Consider the following 5783-nt stretch of genomic DNA (forward strand, 5'->3'; position numbering starts at 1 on the left):
ATTTGGGGGATTCCCATGTACCCTGCAAGGTTTTAAATCAAAATCATGGCCACCAAGGCCTTATCATTTAGCCATTAAAACTATCTAGCCAATTTGTGTTCCTTTACCATATTATATCATTCAAGGTTTTCAATGAGAGTCCAACTATGTAATAAAATCATTCTCATAGGTATTTTAACAAACTTGTTGAGGGCATATAGTTTCCAAAATCAAAACCAAGTATCAATTGACCATTCCTATTCAATCACATGTTTAACCCACCATTATAATATGAAAACCATAAGTAAAATCATGGGAACATAAATCAACCATTCATAACCAAAACCCCTACCATATAATTCAAAACCTAAAACTCACAATTATGCCATGAAAACCATTCATAAAACATTCCTTTAGTTGAACTAACAATGAGTGGGGAGAAACACGCCTTAGATTACAAAGAAAATAGAGAGAAACCACCCTTGAGATCCTTAATTAACCACCTTGAAGGAAACCCTAGCCTTTGTTTAACCTAAGAGCTTGAGAGAGATTTAAGAGTGTTTCTAGTGTTTTTGATTTAGAATAATGGGGTAAATAATGCCCCAAAAGTTTTCTAGTCATGGGGTCATAAGGGTTTAAGAGGGAAAATATCCAGAATACCCCCAACTTAAACTGTACAAATTCCCGCAGGAGGGTACGACTGCACCTCCCCCAAACCAAACCCTAACTACGAGTGGCACCCATCACTAGTAGCCTAGCAAAAATATTGGACATCACACACTATCCACCATACGACTCCCCCTATCCTAAGTCGTACCCACACCATAGGATTAGTACCCTCAAACTATATGTAAGAAAGAATCCAAGGGGGTTGACACTAGGCAATATACGGCTTGGACTGTACCACTCGTACACTATCCTCACGACTTTTAGTGACCCACTTATACTCAAAGACAAGTCAAGTTACTAAGTTTTTGATTGAATGAAGGGCCAACCCATCACCAACCATATGACCCATACCCACCGAACCGTATCCACACTAGAAACCCAACCAAACCTCACTTATCAATACACGAGTTAAGGACCCTAAACCTTATTCTATCATACAACAAGTACCCCCAATTGTATGATTTCCAGAAGCTCAAACTCAAGAAATTTTAACAAAACCCAGGGTCTTTCAATTCTCCCCCACTTTGATCATTCATCCTCAAATGATGGAACAATATAGTACTAGCATAGTTAAACCCCAAACTCCCTTATGCTTACCTTTATAGCAGAAAACTAGGATCTCAAGGAATCAATATTTCCTTTAAAAATTTAGAAAAGAAAAGCATGGTGAAGAACACATACCTTTCTCATAAATTCCCAATGTACAGAGTTGGAATGGATACTTGGACTTCATGTCCTTTTTCTCTTTCCAAGTAGCCTATTCAACCATGTTGTTCCTCCATAGAACCTTAACCAAAGCTATCTCTTTGGTCCACAACTAATTAACCTGTCGATCTAAGATCTCCACCTGGACCTCCTCGTAAGATAAGGAATCTAAAATACCAATATTCTAGATAGGCACGATTTGCGACGGATTATAAATACAAGTCCTCAACATAGAAACATGGAATACCGAATAAATGGAGCTCAAACTAGAAGGCAACTCCAACTCATATGCAACCTTACCAACCCTTCTTAAGACTAAGTAAGGACCAATATACCATAGACTGAGCTTTTTATTCTTACAAAATTGCATTACTCCCTTCATGGGAGACACCTTCAAGAAAACTCTATCCCTAACCCCAAACTCTAAGTTTCTTCTCCTCACATTTGCATAGGAATTTTGGCTGCTTTGGGTAGCCTTAAGCCTATCCCGAATCACCTTTAGCTTTTACATGCCCTGGTGAAGCAAGTCGGGGCCAAACATATCAGTGTCACCAAGCTCGAACCTCCCAAAAGGAGACCTACACCTCCTACCATACAAGGCTTCAAACGTAGCCATCCCAATGCTAGAGTGGTAACTATTGTTATAAGAAAACTTCATGAGGGGTAAGTGCTCAACCTAATTACCACCATGTCATTCATGCAATCACAAAGCATATCCTCAAATGTCTAAATAGTCCTTTCTGCCTTCCCATCTGACTGTGGGTGAAAAGTTGTACTAAGACTCACCTTGGTCCCCAAACCTTTCTGAAACGACCGCCAAAATTGAGATGTAAACTGCATACCATGATCTGAGATGATAGAAATAGGTACCCCATGCAATTTCACAATCTCATAAGGATACAATCTCTCATATTCCTCAGCAAAAAAGTTCATCCTCACTGGCAAAAAGTAAGCCTACTTTGTCATCTTATCCATAATGACCCAAATCGAATTGAACTAAATATGAGACCGAGAAAGACCAGTAATAAAATCCATATTGACTACTTCCCACTTCTATTCAGGCAACTCAATCTCTTGATTCAATCTTCGGGTCCTGATGTGCTCAACTTTAACTTGTTGATACACTATGTTTTGGTGACAAAATTAACCACATCCTTCTTTCTATTGTTCCACAATACATCTCCTTGAGTTCATGATACATTTTAGTCGAATTGAGATGAATAACAAAGCGCAACTCATGCACCTCAGTCAAGACCCTCTCACGTAAACCATCAACGTCGGGAACATATAACCTCTCTTGGTACCGCAAAGTACCATCACCACTAATATCAAAGGCCATCACCTTTTTCCCACCTACAATACCCTTGATCATTATCAAGACAGGATCTAACACTTTTTTTCCTTGATTTTAGCATAAAGAGACAACCTCCCTACTTTTTGCACCAATACACTATCCTCCTCAGAGTGAAAGAGACGAACTCTAAGGTTAGCTAATCGGTGAATGTCCTTTACCAACTTTCTCTTCTATTTATCCATATGAACTAGAATCCCTACGGATAACCTGCTAAAAGTATCAGCAACCATAATAGCTTTACCTGGATGGTAGTGAAGACTCATGTCATAATCTTTGAGAAGCTCAAGCCATCTCATTTATCTGAGGTTAAGCTCTTTCTGAGTAAACACATACTGTAGGCTTTTATGGTCAGAGAAGATATCCACACACACTCCATATAAATAGTGATGTCAGATTTTCAATGCAAACACCAAAGCTAATAATTCTAAGTCATGAGTTGGATAATACCTTGCATGCACCTTTAACTGTCTAGAGGCATAAGCTATCACTTTTACATACTACATCAAAACACAACCAAGTCCTACATGAGATGCATCACAGTAGACCACAAACCTATCAGTGCCTTCAGGCATGGTCAAAACTGGATTCGAAGTTAGCTTATCCTTCAACTTCTCAAAACTCCCATCATATGCATTGGACCATAAGAACTTTACCTTTTTCTCAGTCAACTTAGTCAATGGGGCAGCTGTAGTAGAAAAACTCTCCACACACCTCCAATAGTAACCAGCTAAACCTAAGAAGCTCAAAATATCGATTGGTGTTATGGGTCTAGGCCACTTCTTAACTATGGCAATCTTCTGCGGATCTACCATGATCTCCTCACAAGAAATGATATGACCTAGAAAGTGACAATGTTCAACCAGAACTCATACTTTAAGAATTTGGCATACACTTGCTACTGCTTCAAGGTCTGCAACATAATGCGGAGGTGGTTTGCATGATCCACCTCTCTATTAGAGTACACAAAATTGTCATCTATGAACACAATGATGAATAGATTCAAAAATTGATGGAAGACCCTAGTCATCAAATCCATGAATGGTGCATGGCATTGATCAAACCAAACGACATCACCAAGAACTCAAAATACCCATATCGGGTATGAAAGGTATTCTTAGGGAAATCCTCCTCCCTAATATTTAACTAATGGTACTAGAATCTAAGATCAATCTTAGAGAAAAACTTAGCACTCTATAACTAATCAAACAAATCATCTATTCTTGGAATAGGATACTTATTCTTTAACGTCGCCTTATTCAACTACTAGTAATCAATGCACATCTAAAAGGGACCATCCATATTATGCATAAATAACACTGGTGAACCCTATGGGGAAATACTAGGATGGATAAAACCCTTGTCTAAAAGATCCTTAAGTTGCTCCTTAAGGTACTTCAACTCAGCTGAAGCCATTCTATATGGAGGAATAGAAATTGGGTGAGTGTCTGGAACAAGATCAATCCCAAACTCAATTTCCCTATCAAGAGGAACACCAGGAAGGCTGTCAAGAAAGACCACCAAAAATTCATTCACCATCGAAACAAATGCAAAGAAGACCCATCCGAGTTAAAATCATTAACCCAAACTAGATAATAGAGACACCCCTTGGAGATCAATCTTCGAGCTCTAAGATATGATATAAAATTCCCCTTAGGAGCTAAGGAACCACCCTCCTACTCTATAACCGGCTCATTAGGGAATTTAAAGACAATTTTATGGGTCCAACAGTCTAAAGATGCATAGCATGAGTACAACCAATTCATCCCAAATATAACATCAAAATTCTCTATGTCTAAATCATAGAAATCCACCAAAGTATCCTTACTACCAACAGATACCACACACCCCTATAGACTCTTCTAGCAATCACTGTGTTACTTACTGAGGTAGAAATAAAAAATGGGTTTGAAACACACTTCGGACCCAAACCAAAACACACAGCCACAAATAGGGTCACATAAAAGAAAGAAGACCCCATATCAAGTAAATAGTACACATCACGAGAAAATATTTTCAATGTACCAGTTATAACATCAGGTGATGCTTTAAAATTGTATTGGGTAGTGAGAGCATAAAGAAAGTTTTGACCAGTGTCGAAACTAAATGGCCTATCCTTTGGTGCAAGAGTTGATGATGAAGAAACTAGAACCTTGTTTGCCCCCGAAGAAACCTTGCCAATAGGACAACTTCTAAGTATATACCTAGGTTGACCACAACCTAAGCACCTATCTCTTCCCTCGTCATAAAAACCCTAATATAGAAGACCACAGAACCTATCAAAAAGACATAATAGAGCTAACTGATCCCTATTAGACTGACATTGGGTAACCTATTCCCTAAAGTTGTTGCCACCTTAGAATTGCCTATTACTCAACGTCTTTGGGTAGGGAGTACTAGCCATCGAGTAAGACCCAGATTTGCCCCACTTCTTATTAGGACACTTACCACCATCCCTGTCACTCTGTTGCTGACCACCACCCTACTTAGAGAATTTAAACTTCTTTCCCTAACTTTCACTTAACCTATTTTTTTCATTTTAATCTACCTGTTTCATGTAAACAACCAACCTCGAGATATCCATGTATTTGATCAACAAGATAGCCTTACTTTCAAGGATAAACTCATGAGATGGTCCCGAAGTAAAATACCTCATCCAGGCCCTCATATCATACAGCATCTCCAGAGCATACCGAGACAACTGGTAAAACTTCAAGGCATACTCCTTGACTGACATCTTCCCTTACTTCAGATTAACAAATTCTTCCACCTTAGCTTCCCTCAACTCCTGAGGAAATAAGTAGTCTGAGAAAGTATTCAAAAAATCCTCCCATAATAATGATTCATTAGTATCACCCTTACTTGATCCCATTTCTCGCACTATTGGTATGCTACATCCTTTAGCTGATAGGCTGCAAACTCTGTACCCTCACATTCGTGGTATACATAACCCTAAAAATCTTTTCAATCTCATCTAGAAAACTTTAAGGATCCTCCTCCACCTTAACACCATTAAAGGGCAGAGAGATTAACCTGATGAACTATCCAAACCTTGTGGCCTCAAAAGATGGAGTAGCAG

Source organism: Capsicum annuum, chromosome 5 (genome assembly GCF_002878395.1).
Source record: "Capsicum annuum cultivar UCD-10X-F1 chromosome 5, UCD10Xv1.1, whole genome shotgun sequence".
Classification (NCBI taxonomy): domain Eukaryota; kingdom Viridiplantae; phylum Streptophyta; class Magnoliopsida; order Solanales; family Solanaceae; genus Capsicum; species Capsicum annuum.